This window comes from Melanotaenia boesemani, chromosome 14 (assembly GCF_017639745.1).
Source record: "Melanotaenia boesemani isolate fMelBoe1 chromosome 14, fMelBoe1.pri, whole genome shotgun sequence".
Lineage (NCBI taxonomy): Eukaryota > Metazoa > Chordata > Actinopteri > Atheriniformes > Melanotaeniidae > Melanotaenia > Melanotaenia boesemani.
This window is the reverse complement of record NC_055695.1, coordinates 5,755,952-5,777,498: the sequence shown is the minus strand read 5'-3', so window position 1 is coordinate 5,777,498 and position 21,547 is coordinate 5,755,952. Positions and strand designations below refer to the sequence as shown.

The 21,547-nt window shown below is 38.4% G+C and overlaps 1 pseudogene; it reads right to left on the bottom strand.

Annotated features, from left to right (window-relative positions):
* Nucleotides 1-15,988: 15,988 nt before the first annotated feature.
* The window catches only part of LOC121653015, a 104,045-nt pseudogene continuing 98,486 nt past the window's right edge, over nt 15,989-21,547 (bottom strand).

Here is a 21,547-nt window from a genome sequence, read left to right as displayed (position 1 = left end):
CAAACAGCATAAACTACTTGAACCACTTAAAGTAACACTATGTAATTGTGGTTCTGTGACAAATTGAAATATTTGATTTTAAAATGTGAGACAAGTTACTTCATTAGGTCATTTTTTTTTTTTTTTTTTTTTTTGTAGACATTGTCATCACTTTGTTCCCAACATGTTCATAATAAACTTATTTGGACATAACCTCCTGTTCAGTCTTCTCCTGGGGTCCAACAGCTCAGCTTTGTGTTACAGAAAGAACTTGAACAGTTTGCTTGTCTGATATTGCTAGGCATTTAAAAGGCTTCATACAGGCATCCCCAAATTCACTAGTCTGTGAGTCATACCATTTATTTGAAAACATGAGTTTCAGCTTTTTATTGCTGGTCAGAGAATATAAATTGGTCGTTTAGTCAAAATTATCCACATCTTTTCCCATGTTTTTTTTTTACATTATTGAATCAGTGAAGACTTCTCATCTATCGCCAAGGACAACATTAAAAGTCAGAGCACTTTAATATTCCAGTACCTGGATGCTGACTGACTTGTATGTAGCACAGAAGGAAAGAATATCCCACAAAGGCACACTACTAAGAAAGGTGAGAATTCAGTCACGACTGCCAGAAAGTTAAATCACACTAGATAACACTGGCACTGTCATGAAAACATGAGGAAGCATAGCAGAACTAAGACAGTATCAACAAAAATCATAAACATTTTCTACCATTTATGGATTAGATTTTTGATTGTGAACAGTATATGCACCTTTTAGATTGTGCTATCAAAACTGAATTTGTAATTCTCCCCTCTTTCCTTCAGACAGAGATTCTTTCTAAAAGTTTTGAGTTCTGAGTTATGAGAATTTTTGGCTGCCAAGTGTAGACCTTGTAGGCTCACCGCTGCGAGAACTTGGCAGTTCCAAATTGAAAATGCTCAGCCAAGAAAAACACCATACCACATGAAAACACTGCAGTAATGCTAGTTAATTCATGTAAAGCTATGCATCATTGTGGGTGCATGTCCTATTTTGTGCGGACATGTGATTTAAGAACTTCAAATGGTTTTGATTGACAGAAGAGTAGATGCAATGGTCTTGTTATTTCTGCTCAGTGTCAGCCAGTGGCATCATCGCAAAGAACATTTTGGAATCAATCACACAATCAATGTTTTCCATTCTGATAAAAAGGGACTGCCAAACAGGATGGATATTCTTCTAGAATAATTATCCTGAATACAGTCCTTATATATATATATATATATATGAACTGTATTCAGGATTGTTTTTTTTTGGGTTTGTTTGTTTTTTTAATCTCATGTCTCAGTGGAAAAAAGGCATGAAATTTACTGATAAAGGGCGCATATTCCTGACAGTGCATAGTCAGGGTTTCATCCTGTTAAAGCAACAAATAAAATAGGTTTATTCTTACAAAAACATCAGCTCTTTTACTTATAAAGGCTCTCACAATGTCAGAGAAAGCTCACACTTACTATCTCCATTACTGTTTTTACCATTGCCACATCCCAGGGCCATACTCTTTTTTCTTTTTTTCTTTTTCCTTTCTATCATTGAGGCTCAAGTCGCTGTGACATTGTCAGCTTTTTAACTATCATGACCTGCAAAGTGACCAGAATGTCTTGCAGTGAGAGCAATTCCCCCTTATATTTTGGATTTGACTGGCTTTTGGTTTTGTTAGCCTGTGCTTTTTCTAATCTACCCAAGACACGTGTGGTAGTGAAAAAGGAAATAACATTACATTCCCAGAGAAAATAACAAATGTCAGGCTGTGCAAGAGGAAACGCTACAAAAGAATTCAGCAGGACAGGCTTGTTGAAAGCAGCCTAGAGCCTGTGTGAGACGCAATGTAGTCAGTGGCTTAATGCAATGAAATAACCTTTGCTGTTGTTCTAGTGGTCTGTTGACCTTGAGAGTAGTGTGCTGCCAAACTGTGTTGAAAATGCTGGGGTCATTGTCTTTCCCAGGGATATGCCACAACCGCTTTCTTAGCTGTCAGACAAGATCGAGGTTCCATGTCACTTTAGGTCATTATGAATCATACATTAAGATGCAATGAGCCAGACAAACACTTTGTGTCCCTTTGCACACAAATTACCATAATACATGTTTACACACTTGTATAAATTTTAATGCATGAACAAAGACGAATTAATTTCTTTTGAAATTTATCATAAAACAAAAATTGATAGATAGATAGATAGATAGATAGATAGATAGATAGATAGATAGATAGAAATATATAAATACGTAGACAGATACACAGCTCCACATTTTCTCCTTCTATATCTGAATAGTGGTTAGTACCTACCTAAATAATAAAAGGACTTTCAGCACCTCTCCCTCCTCCCCTCCTTTGTCATGTAGTGTATTCTTGCACCCAAAAAAAGAACAGATGGGACACATCAAGAGTTTTGCTTTAATATTTTAGTTGATCCATTTATGCTGAGTATGTCCTAATCCTTCTTTTTTGTTCTTTATTGTTTTATAACATTGTTGATATGATCACTTATGGTTCACTCATCCTGTTGAAAGATTGATTAATGTTCCATTACAATGTGATTTATTTTAATGTTTAGCATCTTATAACTTGGTTACCAGTGGCAATTTGATACTCTTCACCAAAGGAATCTCTTGAAGTTTCAGCCCAGCCAAGTTGCACAGAGTCTGCTCATTGGCTGGATGAAGTAAGACACTTCCTTGTGGGCGTGGACTGCCTCTAAAAACTTAGAACACATAACTCAGAGACACACACTCTTTATCTTCACTTTTTACTCTTCGGTTTTTCTTGTCTTGCAATTCTTTAGTCTTTCCACACAGAGTTGAAGAAATGGAGCCAAAATGAAGATGGAAAAATGAAGGAACTAAGCTGAACCTGCATTTTAACATGCATGAAGATGCCAGCGTAGGCAGGATCAAAGACATGGTCAACCCCGAGATGCAGAGTCCATCTCTGCACATGCTCAATCTCCATTTTTGTTATGTCCTTTTTTCTTTTGTTAAAAATCCAGTAAGTTTCTTGTTTTTTTCTTTTTGTTTGTTTGTTTTTTTTTAGCATTTTTGTAACTAGTGCAACCAAGCCTGCACGCTGTTTCAGCTACAGCACCAGTTTACTGAGAGTTTTTCACTATTTGGTTCTCAAAGTTTGACTTTTTGATCTTTTGCTATCACTCTATGAGTAATGTGGCAGATACCTTTTACTATGCATCATCTGTTGATACCTTTGACCCAGCAGTGTCTCGGGACAAGACTGAATGAGAGGGAGGACCTGCAGATCCAAAACCATGTGATGGACCTTTGGCCTTCATGGGAGCTTTAGCAAGAACTCAAACACTGACAAGGCTCTGCACGCCAGAGTTGTTCAGCAGAAACGGTTGTAAGTGGATCGACCCAGTCCAAACATAACCAGCCAAGTACTACCGGTCTCTTCTCTACTTAACCAGAAGTATGGTTGGTCATCTTACAGAATTGGCCATAGTAAACTATTTTGGCCTTTTCCAGTAATTGAGTTAGGGTTCTGTATTAAACAGACGATGCCATTTAGCTCCATAGGTTTCAGAAATCCTTTCAGCCTCCTTTTTCAGATTAGTTTAATTAACGCCATAGGTTAATTAACTTCTGTTTTCATTTTGCTCCACATCTTACCATAAGAGTCTGGTTTGAACATCACACTTGCATATTTCCTTCATATTTGATTTGCTTACCACTTATCTCTTGTAAATATTTCTTTGATATTTTGCAGTTGTTAATAAATATTCACATTTAATTAACTAGTCATTGTATTTATTTCCTCTGAATCATGTCTTGGTCACTTCAAACAAAGAACTTATGTAATTAGGGTCTTGAGACTGATTTGATTGGAGTAAGTGGAATTTATTTATTTAATTAAGTACTCTAATACTTTAATGGTTTTCCATGTTTCCATTAAGAGAGAAAGCTTGGTGATGCACCAAGGTTTCCAAAAATTAACAGTAATAATTAATATTTTATATTGGTTATTAAACTTAATATTTTATCTAAACATTATTAATATTAATGATGCTAGATCACTACACTCTTAATGATTTCTTTATATTCTCTGTTATGATTGACTAGTGTTTAATGGAGGTTTGTTGTTTTGCTTCAACACTTCTGCGTCTTCCCACACATATCATACAGCACCATTGCCGTTCAGCTCCACACATGATGGGCATCAACTGAGTACTGAGGGAGTAAGAGGCATGCTTCTGTGCCTCTATGCTTTCCTTTAATTTACATAATGACAACTGCAGGCGGAAAAAAAAGCAGTTTCTACCATCTGAGCATAATTTAGACACCTTGATGTTATATTTACTTTCCAATGTATTCCAGTTCATGCTAATATATCCCTCAATTTTTTTCTTACTCTTTATTAAATATTTGTATTTACATATTTCCTTAGTTATTCAAAAATGCAAGATATCTTCTGGATGGCATCCACAAGGTGTTGGACTATCTGTGCAGCCTCTGTAGGGTCCAAGTATCATCTCATGCAACCAGTAGTGACACTGAGCTTACATCCAAATGCAAAACTAGTGACCTCCACTAGTGGTGGCCTCTACCTAAAACCTGTTTTGAGGCTGGTCTCATTGTTTGTCCTGTACATCTGCTGTTCATTTCATTAACACCAAGTAACCGAGACTGATTAACAACTCCTCTAATACTTAAGTGACCAGAGCAATAACCCAGAGGTTTAACTGATTTGATGCTAAACTGATTAAAAAGTGCCCCTTTAATTTTTCTGAGCACTGTTAGCCACATGATCAAGCTGGAGTTGTAGGTGTGCCTAGGAATTTACAATTAAACATGCCCCAAGTATTAAATCTAATAGTGTTTGGCCTGCTAAAGTAAAGTGATTATTTCAAATAAATCATAATTAGGTAATCTTGTTTTAAATCGTACTTAAAGGAATGGGTCATTTTTGAGCCATGTTGTTCCTTAAAGGGATCAACATCCAGTATGTTGAACATTAAACAGTCAAGATGGTTAATTTGTTAATTAATGCACATTAACAGAATTTGATTATACACAAAAACAGATGGTAGACTTCATTATTGGGTTTTTCTTAGACTGCAGGGCACGTTTTAGCAGAAATTCTGATGAAAAAAAAAATGTTATTCCTTTTTTTTACATTTTTCTGGATAACATAAGTCAAACACCAGATTGTGTGTATATTTCAGCAAACTAATTTCAATCACAGTGGCAGTTTAGAAGGGGATGATTTCCCTGTGTAGGATTTTGGATCATATTTTAATGTAAATTCAAACTGAAAGGAGATAAAATGGTGAAAGAGATCTTCACAAAGACAAATTAGTCACCATTCCTGAAATGTGCAACTTCTTGACCCAGATATGCCCCCAACTTTAAATGTAGTCTTTAAACCTGCCTCAGTAATACTTATTAGTATTGCAGGCAAATGGTTCATCTACATACATGTCAAACAATGGCCCTGGACAGGCTCATTTATTTGGCACTATTTTCTATAGAGATTGACTACTTCTGGACTATTTATTCTGAGATAGGCATCAGCTACTTGCCACACTAAAACCCTGATACCACCCTTTTAGAAATATGTGGAGAAAGCAACAAAGAGGACAATTTGTCACTGTCTTCTAGAAGAAAATAAAAAAGACAAGAGTAGGGAGGTAGATATAAAGGCAAAAAATAAATAAGAGAAAATGAAGGAAGAAATATCACTGTATTGGAGAAATTAAAAAAAAAAAAAAGCACAGAGATTAAAGTACTTATACTACGAGGTCCAACAAAAGCATGAGAGATTGAGGGGGACTGGAATAATCTTATAAAAGGCAAACATTGTATAAAATAATTACCTTTGATTGTATCTTTGTGGTGATATTAATATATTAAAGAGAAGTGCATAAGCTTTTGAGTCTACCAAAATCTCCCCAAATAAAAGAAATGCTCAAGGCAAACTTGATTTAGCAGCTAGTCTCTTTAAAAGCTACAAACACTCCTTCTTAAATTTAATCTGCTCATCAGAAGCTTAGTCAAGTAAATCAACGTGAGGTTTTGTTCACCTATTGTTGCCATGGTTGTGCTTGAAGGTTCCAACAGTACATTATATACTTACTCAGAGAGTAACATGCCAAACTGATTTAAGGATGTTATGGTCAAAATCTTGACCCAAGAAAGGAATGCCTTTCCTGACACTATGTCACTGCTAGACATGAAGCTTTTAAGAAATGCAGTTTAACATTTGTGGAGTTTGGATCTGACAGTTTAGGTCTGTGTGTTTTTGGTTCTGATAGGTTACTATCAGAGGTGGGTAGTAATGAAGGACATTTACTCCTTTTCATTTATTTGAGTAATATTTTGGGGGAAAAAAGTCATTTTATCCTGTGTTTTATGATCTATTTTGTGTTCTGTTTCTTTTGGTTAGTCTTTATTGTTGGTTTAAAGCCCTCATGTTGTGGTTCAGTTCATATTTTGGTTAATCTTGCTTCATGCTTTATATAGTAAAGATTTCCTCCTTGTTCCTTCTGTTGCCTTTACTTTCTGTTTTTGAGTCACACCAGGTTCTCGGTAACTGTTTGCCACACCCTTGTTTGTAATTATTTCTCTCAGTATTTTCCAGGCTTCCACTTATTCAGATTGCCAACACATTGTTTAGTTTAGCCTCATTCTCAGTCATAAGTCTTGTCTCGAACTCTAGTAGTGACTTTGTGTATTTCATGTCTTCCTGCTACTGTAGCAATTTGAGTATGTTCAAAAATAAAAACTTTATCTGCCATATCAGCCCAATTCCTGTCCTTGAGCCTGCATTTGGGTCCTCTTCAACCTTTCTTTGTGACAAAGACTTTTTCAACACACAATCACATTGGCAAAAGCAACTTAGAAGGGTCATGAATCAAAGAATGGCAAAGCATGCATCACATTGCTACATGTGGATTCAATGTCCTTTAAAGTACGATAAGAGAAAATAGAGAAATGGAGGAAGGAAGGCTTTAAGCTTTTATTTGAATGCAGTGATTGTCTGGACTGGGAGATTATTCCAGATCTGTTTTGGACTTCAGCAAAATGCTGCCATACTGTGTTTACTTTTTGCCCTTTGGATAGAAAGTAGGCCAGCCCAGATAACCTAAAGAACCTAGAAGGTTCACATGTTCACATATTTGAGAAATTAATTTATTTTGGTCCAGAATCATGAAAGTTTTTTTAAATAAATTATTTGAGTGACTGGTAAGCAGTGTAAAGGTTTAAGCTGATGTGACATAGTTGTGTTTTCCAGTTTTCATTTGACAGTGGGAGCAACATTCTTATATTGGAGCTTTTTTGTTAAAATTTTTATGTATTTTTCAGATTTTTACCTTATTCGTATTAGTAATTCAGCTATTTGATCTATGAGGAATTACAGATAAAATTTTAATTATTTTTTAAACCTTGTAAGTTAAAGTGATTTGATAGGGCTGACTAAGTTAACTGTACTCTACTGTAGAACATGACCATTATGACCACCTGCACCATGTTTCTTTCTCTGGAGAAGATATGTCAAAAACTCCCACCCAGTTTGACACACAGGTGCAACAGCACTAAGCTCCTAAAATATTCAAACGCAGATTTTGGTGATGTCATCATTAATTTTTTATGGCGCTACTGTCACAATCCATGGTTGTGATTTGTGAGATGGAATTGTATATCACATCCTTATCCGGTTGTGTTATGAAGAACACCAACCATGTGAAATAACAGGATAAATCCAGAGTGAAAGGGAAGTCAAAAAAAAAAAAAAAAAAGTACAGCATTGATTCTCTCACAGGCTAGTTTCTGCTATCCACCTATACATTGTTGATTTAAGGCAAAATTCAGTGTGAAGGGGAAATGGTGGATGGTACATTAAGATGTAGAAAGTGGATGCAAGACATGGTAAAGTGAACATGATGACATATGCAAGACTTTCAAGGTAAACATCTCCACATAGGGTGAATGACAGATTTCCTCAGGGAATAAAATTATGACAATTGTAGAATTTTGGTGAGTGACTTACTGTGAAAACTGCGACATTTTGTGCTGCTGACTAATAACTCAACTCCTGTCTAGAGGTCAAGTTGACTGCTCTTTTTTTCTTTTCTTTTTTTTTTTTTGTGGTGGCTTAATGGCTGCAGTTTACTAAGTTTTGGATTAGATTAGAAAGAAGCACCAACTTTAAGTATTGGTTTTCCAGACTACTTAAAACTGTGTAAAGGACTCATTGCATATTTTATGAAATGTTTTCTGGTTTATAGGCAGTGTTAATACAATGAATCTGTATCTTAAGTGCCACTGTGTCCTGCACATCTGATTATCTGTTCTGTCCTACTGTGTTTCACCTTTCGTCAGCAGCACGCATGTTTTGATAAGCTCTCCTCTTACCTCGTCTCTGCTAGATTGTCTTGCTTGCATTGTGTACAGTGTCCTGTTTCTTATACTGACTTTCTGTGTATTGGTTTTAGCTGCCTTTTTGACTCCAAGCTTAAGGCCTCTGGACCTCTTACATGTTCCCCTGTATACATGCGTTTCTGCCGGGTACTCTGACGTCTTTCCATACATGTTAGATTAATTGGTAACTCTAAATTTTACATTAGCAGCAAGTGTGAGCATGCTGCTTGTGTCAGTGACCTGTGTTGGACTGTTAAACTGTCTAGGGTGTACTCGGCCTCTTACCTGATAGCAGAAGGCAGAAACTCCATCAATGTTTCTAAATTTTAAGGACAAGTTCATCTTTTTTCAGCTCCCCTAAAGAGCAATCTTGGATCACTGGATGTAGTTTGTTTATTTTTACCAGCAATGTAGTATTTACATTAATATGCAACACTTTACAGATGACTTTCATGAACAAGGTCCAGTACAACTCTAGCTTCACAGAGAGACTGAAGCTTAAAGTTGAGTCTATTCCAGCTCTAAAATTGCATGAGTGTCACTTACACTCTCCTGAAGCAGCAAGTCAAAGCGTTCCAGATGCCTGTGTTGTTTTGGCATCAAGAATAAGATAGAAAGAAGGCTATATGCATACCGGTATGCTTACACCATCATAACCCTTTCTAGATCTTTCTAGATTATTTGGAAGCATGCACTAAGTACCCCTTGTTATTCTTTTTAGAATGTTTGCTTGAATTTTTACTTAACCTGTGTGTGAGCAGTCATATTAAACACAACAGATGTAACTAAAACAATTAATCCAAACAGGTTTTCAAGCAGAGGAAGCTTTAGATTTAAAGACCTGCATTAAAAAGCTATAAAAATAATTGTGACAGTTTTTTTTTTTAAGTCTCAGATCTGATGTGGATTTTTGGTGTTACATGTACATCAAAGAACACCCAGAAATTATCTGTAAGATTAACATCAGGCGTGATAGCATTTGAAGTGTCAATATGTTTAGAAATGACTTCTCCCTATCTTTCTCCCTATAGTACATCTGAAAATTATTACAAAAAACACTGAAAAGACTATTTCATGTAGAATTCACTCATGACCAAATGATTTTCATCAAAGGCAGGCTCGCATCCAACAACACATGAAGACCTTCCAACCTCCACAAATTATTCATCAACACATAAAAACAAAACCATCATAGACACATTAGATGCAGAAAGAAAAAACATTTGATTGAATAACCTGGTAATATTACATATCCATGCAACAAATATTGGCTCATGGAAGGGCAACGTAAGTGTAATTTTACAGCATTAAAGCTAATCCCCTAGTAGTAAATGGTAGTTTGAGCCCATACTCAGATAGAAGACATGTTTGGGGTGAATTCTGGGCTTATTATAACTTATAGCTCATTTACAGCTCTGCCAGGTGTTTGGGCGAGAAGTGGGCCAGATGTCAGTTGCGAGCCTTACTTAGATTATGGTAAGTCTCCTGTGGGCCACATGTGGTTCAGATGCCAGTTGATGGCCTGAACATGGATTAAGGCAAGTATTTTGTGGTCCAGAAGTGGTCCTAAAATGGGCAGCCTGCCTTTTGGCAATTTCCTTGTGGGTCAAATGTGGTGGTTATGTGGCTGAGTTTTGGCAGTCACACTCACATTTAGTCAATGTTGTTAAGTCAAGGCTAAATTTGGGCCAAACATTTTGTTGCTATCTGGATAACTTCTCATATAAATCTAACCTAAAAGTATTGTATTTGTACTCTAAATAGTTTTCTTCTCTGTTTATTATGTACTAATAGTAATAAAAAAATGAATAAATAAATAATAAAGACTCTCATTGTTGCTCCAATGAGTCCCTCCTGAACATGTTTGGAAGATTTCCAGGAAGTGCAAGGTTCACGGTTTTTTTTATACCCCGGGGATAGATTTGTTTTGCACTAACAATTGTAGCATTTGGGATTCCCTAACAAAACAAAAAAATACATTGAACCTGACAAGACAGGTATTTGATCCAGTGACAAAAACAAAAAGTGCTCAGGTTTCCATTATAAATTGATACAACAGCAAGGACAAGTAAAATGAGCTCAAACTCGATAAAAATAAATTAAAAAACACAATATAATAACAACGATAGGAAAATAAAAAAATCTCTGGGATAAAGACCATAAAAAGAAGATAGAATTTAAGAGTCTCGATGATAGAGCTAAAAATAAGATGAATAAACACACGCACACACACAAAAAAAAAAAAGTGTTCTTATAACACTTTGTCCTGTACCTTGGAGCTAAAAAAAACTGTCTGGAGGGAAGAAGTTCAAATTCACTCTGTAGAGGATGGGATTCATTATTAAGAATGGATAAAACCATCCTCTGTACCTGTTTAGTCTGTGACTCACCTATCAGGTGAGTGCATCATCTCACTATTTGGTTCAATAAGTTTTTTTGTGTAAGAAAGGTCTGACCGAACCGTACCACCAAGCAAAAAGATCTGACTCAAAAAACAGAACAATAAAGGAAAGTCAAGGTCATTTGGTCAGTGTGATAATGCACCAGTTTTCTAAGGCACAGGCGCTGATGGCCTTTTTTGCAGACAGATCTAGAGAGAGTTTTGATCAAAGTTCAATTTTTCGATAATTATGGTCCCAAGACATTTATATGATTGGACTTTTTCTATTTTCTGAAAACAACATTTGTGAATGAAGCTCAGGCTGGTTTTAGCCCAATGAGTCCTTCTGGAAATTGGCAGATTCAAGATTAAAGAATCTAAAGATATCCAGAGAAGGTACAGCTCCAGGTTGCAGCCACGTCAACATGAATTTTCAGGTGTGGATGTCATGCCCTCTTTTGCTCCCTCTGCTCTGTAGATGGTAGCCTCTCTCTCTCTCTCTCTCTCTCTCTCTCTTTCTCTGTCTCTCTCTCTCTTTGCTTGCTCGCTCGCTCTTTGACTGAGTGTGTGAGAGAGAGATCCTAATTGCAGGATTGAAGACAGCCATGCAAGACGCTTGGCCACCAGCTGTTCTTCATCCCACTGCCACTATAAGTGGCCTAGTGAAACCGCAACTCTCTGCCAGATCGTTGACTTCATTAAGCATTTTAACACAGCCTGGCTCCTGCATCCTTCTTCAAATCATTGCTTGATCTGAATTTATCCTGGGTTGCTGGTTGATATGTGATCCTCATTATATCGGAGTTTGCTGGTAACCAATAAATCTTATTCTACTGGCACACCTGCACGTTTTATACACATCAGCTGCACTGGTACACTAGAGAAATGATCAAATGCTCATTCTAAAGTCTGACAAAAACAAGCTTTTGCCTTGTCCCACCTACTCAACGTGTAAAGTGCCAACTTTTCTAAATGGAAGAAAATACAGCCTCAAACAAGCTCAAAGACTCACTTGTACTGTGTGGCAAACTTTTAACTTTAGAAGTGCAAATGATGACTCATTGAGTTTTTCTTTTTTTTCTTTTTTTCTTTTTAACTTTGCTGCTGAGACCTCTTTTAGTTCTACAAACCCAGTTAGTTGCTCTTATACAAGCTAGATTAATTACCAACAAGCAGCAGTGGAACAAGTCAGCGCTGGGACCCAATGCAAGACGGACCTTTCCATCACAATGTCAGCTTCACACCAGTTCTTCAGTTCTCTCTGGCTTTATCTCCAAAACATCTAACATGTGCTGTCCCTCTGATGCACTCATTCCTGATCCTATCCATCCCGTCACTCCTAAAGAGAACCTCAACATTTTAGTCTCTGCAACCTCAAGCTCTGCCTCCTGTCTTTTCTTCAGTGCTACTGTCTCTAAACCATACACCGTCGCTGGCCTCACCACAGTCCTATACACCTTTTCTTTCATTCTAGCTGATACTCTTTTATCTCACAGCACATCTGACAATTTTCTTCACCTGTTCCAACTTGATTTACTCACTTCTTCACTTCTTTTCCACACTCTCTATTGGTCTGATCCTCCACCTTTTTTCATCTCTACTCCCTGTAACTTCCTTCGGCAAGCCTTCATTCCTCTCCTTTCCAGGGCATACCTCCATCTGCTCCAGCTTTTCCTCCACCTGCTCCCTGCTCTCACTACAGATCGCAATGTCATCTACAAACATCATAGTCCATGGAGATTCCTGTCTAACCTCATCTGTCAGTCTGTCCACCACCAAAGCAAACAAGAAGGGGCTCAGAGCTGATCCTTGATGCAGTCCCACCTCCACCCTGAACTCCTCTGTCGTACCAACAGCACACTTCACCACTGTCTTACAGCTCTCATACATGTCCTGTACCACTCTCATATACTTCTCTGCCACTCCAGACTTTCTCATACAGTACCACAGCTCTTTTCTTGGTACCCTGTCATATGCTTTCTCTAAATCCACAAAGATACAATGTAGCTCCCTCTGACCTTCTCTGTACCTCTCTATCAACAACCTCAAAGCAAATATTGCATATGTAGTACTCTTTCTTGGGATAAAACCATACTGCTGCTCGCAAATGCTTACTTCTGTGCTCAGTCTAGCTTCCACTACTCTTTCCCAGAACTTCAATGTATGGCTCATCAACTTTATTTCTCTGTAGCTGCCACAACTCTGCACATCTCCCTTGTTCTTAAAAATTGGCACATCACACTTCTCTTCCATTCCTTAAGGCATCTTCTCACTCTCTAAGCTCTTGATGAACCACCTAGTCAAAAACTCTATCGTTACCTCATCTAGACAACTTCATACCTCCACACTTATATCATCATAACCAACTGCCTTTCCATTCTTCATCTGTTTCAATGTCCTCCTAACTACATCCTAACTAATCTTTGCTACTTCCTGGCCCACAACAGTCACCTCTTCTACTTTTCATTCTCTCTCATTTTCCTCATTCATCAACTCTTCAAAGTACTCTTTTCAGCTTCCTATCACACTTCCAGCATCTGTCAGTACATTACCAACTCTATAATTTCCATCCCTATCTCTCTGCCTTGCCAACCTGTACAAGTCATTCTCTCCCTCCGTATTGTCCAACCAAGCATACAAACCATGCTCCTAAGCTTCTACCCTTTCTACCTTTCTACCTGGTCTCCTGAACACACAGTATATCCACCATTGTTCTATCCACTGCCACTACGTCACACCACAGACTGTCCAGGGACTGACCGATATTCTGATCCAGGTCTGGGAGGAGATCCCTCAGGAGAACATCTGTCATCTCATCAGAAGCATGCCCTGACATTGTAGAACAAGTCATTTTATTCATTATTCCACAGCAGGCAGAATGCTTCTCGTCGTTGCATAACACATGGTAGATATTTAAAATGGGCTGGTTTCAGAGATGAGGCTTAGATTAAGCCAGGACCTTAATTTATCTTAGTTAAGACAGAACATTTAAGTCACCTTTCTCAGTTTAAAGTTTGTTTTAGTTAGTCCAATGCAATGTAGTGCTAGATTAATTTAAATAAACCTGCCAATAATTAAAAAAAATTAGGAACAGATGTTATTTAAACAAATTGTATCAAACTGTGTAATTATTGGAAAAAAAAAAAAAAAACTGCAAGTGAGAAAAAAAAAATGTTGGGCATAAATTTGGCGTGAACTGTGCAACAAATTCAGGCAAGTCACTAATAATCTATTCTACTGTTACGACCCCTTTCGTCTAGGGGTATGAAGGGGTCGAGCACAAGAGCGGAACCACGGAAGTAAAACAAAGTAGTACAATTTATTGACATATAATCACACATAAACGGGTTCCAAAATAGGGTTCCAAGATAGGGTTCCAGACTTCGATTGCCCCAAAAAATAAACTTCAACAAGTTACAAAGAAAAGCTCACGTAAACATAAACCAGAATTAACCAACAAAGCAGAGAAGATAACTAAGGGAGTCCCAAAACAACGGCTCAACGCCCACACTGGTGGAATCAGTATAAACCACAACAGAAAAGCAGATCACCTCACTCAGGGATTGCAAGGTCTTAACAAACAAATTCACAAGCTTATCTTTAACACTATAACCAAATCGCAAGTCCACACAGGATATCAGAACACATACAAGTCTCCCAAACAGGCAGTCAGCGTCCACTGCCCACTGCTGCCCCGAATGACGGGTGATCGGCGCTTTTGAGGCAGCTCCAGCCCTCTGATTGGATGGGGGGATCCCGGAACTGGAGTAGGTGGTAGCCAATCAGCACGCCGGAGAGGAGGAGTCCTGAGGAGATCTCCATAGTCAGGCAATCTGGCAATCATTCTATTAGTCCACAGGCTGAAGGGCCTGCGGGCCGTAACACTCCCCCCCCCCAAGAACATGGCTCTCTAGGGGCATGTTCCAGACGCCCCCTTTAGCCTATAAGGACAACAGATTTAGTACACAAACACACACACACAATAACCCACAGTATGTGACACACTGAAAGTAGGACCACCCTTAGAGTCTGGATAGGGCGTCCACAAAAATATTGAGGGTGCCCTTCCTGTGCTCTATCTCCAATGGGAATTCCTGTACAACCAGAGCCCACCGCATTAGTCTCTGATTTTTATTGTACATTTGAGATAGAAAGGTCAGTGGATTGTGATGGGTGATTACCCGGATCGGCAAAGGGGAAGATCCCACGTAAACCTCAAAGTGCTAAATTGCTAACAGCAGGGACAGCGTTTCTTTCTCAATGGTGGAATAGTTAAGCTGGTGATGGTTGAACTTCCTGGACTAGTAACTGACGGGGTGATCAATCCCGTCCTCTCCAGTCTGCAGGAGAACGGCGCCCGCTTTCCAGTATGAATGGGCGGTCCAGCTTTGGTGCAGCCAAAACCGGAGCATGCACCAGGAGGGACTTAACACTGTCAAAAGCGTGCTGACACTCAGGAGTCCATTTAAACTCATTTTTTGGGCTCATCAGAGTGGTCATGGGTTCTGTCACAGTGGCGTAGTTCCGGCAATAGTCCGATAATATCCTGTCAGACCTAGAAATCTCCGTAACTCTTTTCGGTTGAGCGGCACTGGATAGGTTGCCATGGCAGCAGTCTTGGCTTCTATCGGTCGCACGGTTCCTTGGCCTACTTGTCTTCCCAAATATGTTATGGAGGCTTTTCCAAAGTCACACTTCGCCAAATTCAGAGTTAAGTTGGCATTTGCCAGCCGTGTGAACACGTCTCGTAACACAGCTATGTGTTTTTCCTAAGTCTCCGTGTATACAACTATGTCATCTAAGTATGCGCTACAGTTTGGAACATCTCCTAATAAAGTGGTAACCAATCTCTGGAAGGTTGCAGGAGCATTACACATTCCGAATGCCATCACCGTGTATTGGAGGAAGGTATCCGGAGTTACAAAAGCAGAAATTTCCGCCGCTCTGTCAGTGAGAGGGATCTGCCAATACCCCTTCAAAAGGTCCAGTTTACTTACGAACTTAGCGGCTCCTACAGCGTCTATGCAATCCTCTATTCGCAGCAACGGAAAAGCATCTGGCACGGTTACTGAATTCACTTTCCTATAATCAGTGATAAACCTGGGGGAGCCATCTGGCTTAATCTCCATAAGGCATGGGGAGCTCCAGGAGCTGCTGCTGGGTTTGGCTAATCCATGTTGTACCATGTATTCCGTTTCGCTTTTCATAAGGGCTCACTTTGTGGGATTCGCACGGTATGGATGTTGTTTAATGGGCTTTGCGTCTCTAACGTTGATGTCATGTGTCACTACTGCCGTTCGCATGGGAGTGTCACCGAATAATGACGGAAAGTCTGATATTAAGGTCAGTACATGTTCTTGGTGCTCCCTGGGTAGATGCTGTAACATCTCAGGGAGAGCCTTTAACATCTCTGAGTTAGTTAACCGTGGAACCAAAAGTGCCTCAGCGCGAGCGGCGAAACCTGTGCCACTCACCCCTTCTTTCTCACCTGGCAGAGTTGACACCGCCGCAATCTCCCGAGGAGTCGACTTAGTGGAGTAGTCAGCTGAACCAGGGTGACGGGGCACATACGCTTTTAGCATGTTAACATGGCTTACGCGAGTCTTCCGGGGAGGTAGGAAACACCGGTGATTTCCCCCTCCCTCCCCACAGACGTGTCATCTGGGGAAGACAAAACAAAGACTGAGTCAGAGAGATCCACATAAATTCAGCACAGAGTGTGTTAATTATTCCAAAAGTAAGATGTTTATTTTCTTCCTAAAGTAGTCCCTGGTGGTACTTTTTGCCATAAAAAAATAAATAAACAAAAAAATTATTTGGGGGAATTGAATTATTTATGTCTAACAGTACTCATTTTTTCTCTGAGGGAATTAATTTAAACTGGAAACAAGATGCAGAGTGAATATGTTCCTTTCCTGCAACATCATCACATCTCAGTATAAAGCCACAGATAATTCATGGAAAATTATTAAAAAAAATAATTCATGATCAAAAATTTTTCAGATATCTAAAAAAACATGACGTTAAAAAAAAAAAATGCAAACTGAATTAAATATTAAGTTTGAACAGAGAGCCATTAAGCAGAAAATAAACACTGACACAACTGTGATTAACTTTCATGATAGAAAATATAAGTAAAAATAATTTTTATTCAGATAGATATGTGTGTGTTTCAGTGACTACAAACTACATTTAAAACGACCCTTGGTTACCTCAGTCAGTCATGCAGTTTTTTTTTTGTACATAACAAATACAATCAAATCTAAAACAATAAAAAAAAGCAATACTTTCCATATCCGAATGCTGCTTTTCTAAGTGCTGCATTGGGTAAACATTTGAGTGCAGATCCTTCTTGGAAATTACTCAAGCAGAGAAATTAACTCTAAAGCGGGAGTGCCCAAATCCAGTCCTGGAGATCTACTGTCCTGCAACGTTCAGATGCTTCCCTTCTTCATTGTTTTCCTTTCGTTCCTGACTGTAGACGGGAGTACTTTACCCTAAACTCTCAATGAACAGCTTTAAGAGGAGAAATTTCTATGAACAGCAAAAAAATTAATATGTCAAATAGACTTCTGTTGATCAGAGGTGTAAAACCCATGGCCCAGGGTCCAAAACCAGTCCGCGAGAAGGGTCCACTCTGGCCTAGTGGGATGAATTTGGCAAGAAGACATAAACATAAATATTTTGAAATAAAAGTAAGTTTAAGTCCTAATTTGTCTATTTGGAGGTTGTATGTTCATATTACATTTAAAGGGCACTGGGATAATTTTATTAAATTTTCTAAAAGATTTTGAAGTGCGCTTCAATTTGTATAATGAAGTGAGTGAGTTCAGGTGGTCAAGAGGCAGATGTTAAAGTGTGTGTTTGATTTTTACAGATTACTCAGATCATGTTAAATACTCTATTTTTTTCAGTTAACTGTGATTATTCAGTTATTATTATTGAGGAGGGGCGGCTATGCTGAGCTTTCCGTCTGGCACCCTGTCCCACCAGGAGCGTTTCAGAGCTGAGGGTCTCTGCCACAGCTGGTTTTTCCAGTTCACTCGATCATGTGAGGATTGCAACTCCATGTGATAGTTGGTCCACTTACGGGCATTTAAAGTAAACAATAAACCAGTAAAAGGTTATTTGGCCAGTTCGACCCATGTCTTTAATGTGTTATAGTCACATCATTACAACAGGGATGTGTGGTGTACAAAATTATGTGAGATAAACGTCTCGTCGTCCATGGTGCCAAACATCAGGTCAGACCCTCTCTCCACTGATGTCTTAGTGCCCATGCCGTTGGTTATGATGAAACATTGATGTTTCAGAGTAAAACACACATTTTTTGTTGTTGTTGTTGTTTGTTTTTCCTTTTAATCAACTAGGTCTACTTTGCTTTTCATCACCTGACTCCCTTCCTGGATGGTCTGCTCTGCTCTAGATTGATGTGGTTTCTAAGTGGCAAAAATCAAATACAGAACAGCAGCATATTTTTGGGGAAGCGGCACATCCCAACTCTTCAGGGACACTTCAGAAATGCTGCATTGGTGGTGGTGGGAACACTCTGGTTAGAGTTGTTGTGGTCAATTGCATAAACACAGAACAGCCCCTTCACATTCTCAACACTTCTGCTTTTGGTGGAACTGAGGGGGATTCAAATTTTGCTGAAATATTTTTTTTTCTATTTATTTAATGTTTTGGATTAAAAGCCTGCTAGAAAACCAGTTCTCCCATGTCATTTAAACCAAAGACTAAATGTTTTGTTTTGATTGAAATGAAGGCATAAAACTCATGAAAGTTTCCTTCTTAGAATCAAAACAACCTTGATGAGACAGATTTACTCCAAATTAAGTCAAAACAGCCCAACACTGAAACTGATCAAGGAAAATGGAAAGCAGCACCCAGTGTAAAATGAGACATATTTTAAATTTTCCTCTTCATCTCTGCATGATTCTCATCCCATTCCTTTCTTCTTGCAGCTACACACAGCAGCACGATAATGGGTTTTTGGAAAAGCAAAACGAAACACAGTCCCTGTTACTACTCTCTGCAGTTTTTCTCTGTACTAATAAATCCCGAGGCAGGGGTTGTTTATAACGTCCCTCTGATGTAACTTTGATAATGGGGCAATTTTACAGTGAGCATGTCTTCCATCTCACAGTTCTCCTGTTCCGCAAGCCTGGTTCCTTTTCTGTACTAATTTGCTGAACTAAAATCTAATGGAGTATGCCACTGAGGTAAATCAAGCAGCATTATTGTTATCTCGCTGCCATTACTCTGTGGCAGATGTATAATGATCTATTATAAAGATAAATTCCCTTTTTACAGGGGTACACCATCAACACATCAGTGTTTGCAACATGTTTGGGAAATTAAAAGAAAAAAGTCTTTTTTTTTTATCAGGGAAAGAAACAAAACAGAAGAATAACAAGAATGTAAAAGAAAATTGTTTTTTTTTCTTTTAACATAAAAGTGCTGTTTTGTTTCTTTTTTTTCTCTCACTGGACATTGTCATGTCATTGGTGAGGAAATTAACGATAACAATGTGACCCCAAGTGCCATCCTTATGTAGTGATTGAGCTGCTGCAATGACAGTCATTGAAAATAATGATCGAAACAAACATTAAAGTTCCTCCAGATATAGCTTGGGGCCAGCTTGCTGCAAAAAAAAAAAAAAAAAAAGCATTCTTGTGTGCAATGCAGGGCAGAAAGAGAGACACCTCTCAGAATCTACATCCATATGCAGCACATGGTGTGACATCCAGCTGATAGCTCTGTTTTCCTTGAGTTATTTTAGTGATCCCATCTCTGCATCTGATATGATAATCTATTCTTTAATCCATACGTAAATCACTGTCACCCACTTGGAGTGTCAAAAGAAACGCCTTGGAATTCCTCACAACAAACGAGTGGAGCAACACAATCTATCAGATTAGCTATGAGCACACTAAAGGCATTTATCACAGAGGACAAAGGGACACCTGGTCACTCTCATGGTGTCATGCAATCAAAGGAAACGCTGGAGAGTTTGTTGGTTTATCCCAGCCCTCCTTGAGTTGACATTGGTCATTTTGTTGTCTCTGTAAGAATGGAGGGTAATCTGAGGTTCTTTACTGGTCGACCTATAACATTACAACTGAATCTGTGAAAGGGGGCGTTCTTGACATTCTATGAAATGCTTCTATAATTTTTACGCTTCGACAATGTGGCAGATTTATTGAAAGGGTGTTGCCCGCTTTTATTATATCCATTATCAAAGTTAATCCACTCATGTTCCTGTGTGAAATTTTGAATATTTTACAGTAAGTCATTGCACCAAAGCTCCTCATGTTATCAATAGCTAGCACAGCACCCCTGCATCCTTAGCCATTTTGATTTATAGTTATTTTTGGGCTCTAAATGCAGCCAACACAGTGTTAGTGTGATATTCAAGGGCATCCGATTGTCATTACAGCACCATCAAACTCTGAATCATAGCACAACACCTAATGGCTTATTACATGAGCGTATGCTAAATTAAACATTACTGCATCAATAAATGTTGCATGATATTAACCTGACAGTGCTTCATAAATATTGTGCATTTTCTTCCACTATCCACCTTCTTCAGCTCCCAATTCCTCTGCCATCTTCACTCCTACACACACAATGCTAGCCAATAATAACACAGAGCATGTTTTCACTGTTTTTTCCTAATGCATTGGAATTGCATAAATGAGCATTAAATAGTCTTCAATTCCCCAAATTATCTTTCGAGTATTTTAATTAGTAACCACTTTCCACCATTGCACACCTCTAGCAGATGGGTGCTCATGTCAGCCAATATAAGCAACAAGCAATTAGACATTGCACATTAGCATTTCTATTTTCATCACCCAAACCCCTTCATTCCTCCACTCAACCTCATCTCACTTACTGGGCTTTTCACATTCATCCCACAGAGGGTTTGACTTACAGATGGTGAAGGGCTCACTGAGGATGTTGAACCGATTTCTGAGCTGTGGCTCTCCTTGAAAGGTTAAAACATCAAAGGTTATTCCCCAAACAGATTTAAAGGTTCTACAGACAACATTCTGAAAATGATGCTATTTCTGTAACTGTAACATATTAGCCAGTGGCAGACCAAACTACAGTACAGCAACATCCAGTAAAATATACCCTGGGGATTATAGATAAGACTACTCAAAGTTTGTATAAATACAGTACCAGTCAACACTTTCCCACTGAATCAAATGGGACAATGTGTCAAAACCTTTGACTGATAGTGTTTGATAAAAAATCCTTAGTACTATTGTAATAAAGTAAGTCCTGTATCACTCTTTAGGAATTTATCACATATTTTTGTGCTGTATGTCCTATTTAGTTAACTGGATTCTTAAGTATAAATTACTAGGAATTTTAAAACTGACATCATGCCACGTTCCTGTCCATAGGATCTTGGTTTCACAGAGTCGGTCATATAAATGCATTGGCCGATTTGCATAATCAGTAATGCAACTGATAAAACCATGACTTGTTAGAAAGAACACATTATATATAATGCATAATTCTTGTTTCTTTATTAAATATATAGGCCAAAAGAAAATGGTCATATTCTGTAGGGTGTCAAAATTGGAGCAACACTGACATATGTATTAAAAGATGTTATACCCATCCAGAGCAGTACTGTCCAGAGCTTCGGTAATTCTATAATTCATGTATAAATGAATAATCACAAATCTAGTCCTTCTAAACAAAATGAATACTTTTTGTTAAATTCAATGCTGTTCTTTGCTATTGCAATTCAG